The sequence below is a fragment of the Atractosteus spatula genome, assembly GCF_055471065.1.
Source record: "Atractosteus spatula isolate fAtrSpa1 chromosome 10 unlocalized genomic scaffold, fAtrSpa1.hap1 SUPER_10_unloc_3, whole genome shotgun sequence".
In the NCBI taxonomy this organism is placed as follows: Eukaryota; Metazoa; Chordata; class Actinopteri; order Semionotiformes; family Lepisosteidae; genus Atractosteus; species Atractosteus spatula.
This window is the reverse complement of record NW_028296623.1, coordinates 942,962-944,418: the sequence shown is the minus strand read 5'-3', so window position 1 is coordinate 944,418 and position 1,457 is coordinate 942,962. Positions and strand designations below refer to the sequence as shown.

Below are 1,457 nucleotides of genomic sequence, written 5' to 3'. Positions count from 1 at the left end.
AAGGCTTCTATCGTTTCTACTCTAACGAGAAACACCTCTTTATTAGAAGTGAGATTTTAACAAACGTCTCCAGGGGTAACTGCGACCTGAACGCAACGCCTTAGACCACCAGCCATCTTGCCTGTGGTACTTATAATGAAGTATATATTTTATTTCTACTCGTTGATAAGAAAAGTGAAATCATGTAATTAGGGATATGTCTTTTTTTCATGGGGAAAACTAGCCCGAGCAAATGTAAAGTTTAGAGCAGCGCTCAATAAAAATAATCAGAAACCGAAAGCGCTTCTTATACGGATCAGTATATTCCAATACCACTGGTTCTGCAGAAGAAATAAGAAAAGCCGAACTCAAAGCACTGTGTTGCCATTACGGCTACTCCATCTGCAGCTGCTTTAAGATTACTCACACTGTGTTGCCATTAAGGCTACCTAGTTAAAAAAAACTTATCGTCACCTTTTTGAACGTGATTGTTAGACACCCGTTAAATCTCAACCGAGGTTTCTTGAGAGATCGTTCAGCGAGCGAGTAATAAAAAACTACTTCGCTTCTAACCTCTGCTGTCGCTGTAAACTCGGACGTGATGTTCTGCAGATGTGCAGTGTGCCTTTCCTCTCGTCGTATTCAAGAGCACTCACTGTGTGAGCTCCTCACTGCGTGTTCTGTACTCTACTGTGATTTAATTTAGATGATTACGTGGAGTAGAGTGACAAGATCTACTTGAACATTTTCGGTTTGTGAAATGAAACACTAAATACACTACTGTAAATACAAGTAATGGACATTTAAAATAACCACAGTACAGCTAGAAGAGTGAAAGATAAAAGACTATTTAGAATGAGATTCACAATAGACTTAAGAACAGCACAACCGCCCGAACAGGGACTTGAACCCTGGGCCCTCAGATTAAAAGTCTGATGCTCCACCGACTGAGCTATCCGGGCTTTGAAAGAAAGTCGACACTGTCGAGATCCTCGCAAGTCACGTGTCTCTTGTGCCGAAGAGCAGTCATACCTGACCCGTCTGGAATGACCACTGACAGACTTTATCCAGAAGCGACGGCACCACTCCCAGTAGAATGAGATGGCACCACTCCCAGTAGAATGAGTGAGAAATACAGCATGACATGGGTAGTTAAGGGGCTCCCACAATCCATCTTTCCTCACATTACTGATTTTTTTCAATAGCATTTTGACCTATTTTCACATTCAGATTTTTTTCACATTTAATAAAATCTTTTAATCAACAACATTAAAAAGAAAACAAATGGAACATTTTTTGGAACAATAATTAAAAAAAACTTTCAATGCCTTGGTTGTATACGTGTGCACACCCTTTATAAAGGGAGTTGCAACAGTGCTAAAATCTAAAGAGCATTTCTGTAGAGAAAACAGCATTTTTTCTGCCTTGATGTTAAGCTTAGGCTCCCTGTCTTTTAGAAATTCTATTTCTTAACACCT

At 39.8% G+C, this 1,457-nt stretch overlaps 1 non-coding gene across 1 annotated transcript; it reads right to left on the bottom strand.

The window, feature by feature from the left end:
- Positions 1-868: 868 nt before the first annotated feature.
- On the bottom strand, positions 869-941 carry trnak-uuu (transfer RNA lysine (anticodon UUU)). Its single transcript has one exon. It is a non-coding gene; the product is annotated as a tRNA-Lys (tRNA).
- Positions 942-1,457: the final 516 nt, after the last annotated feature.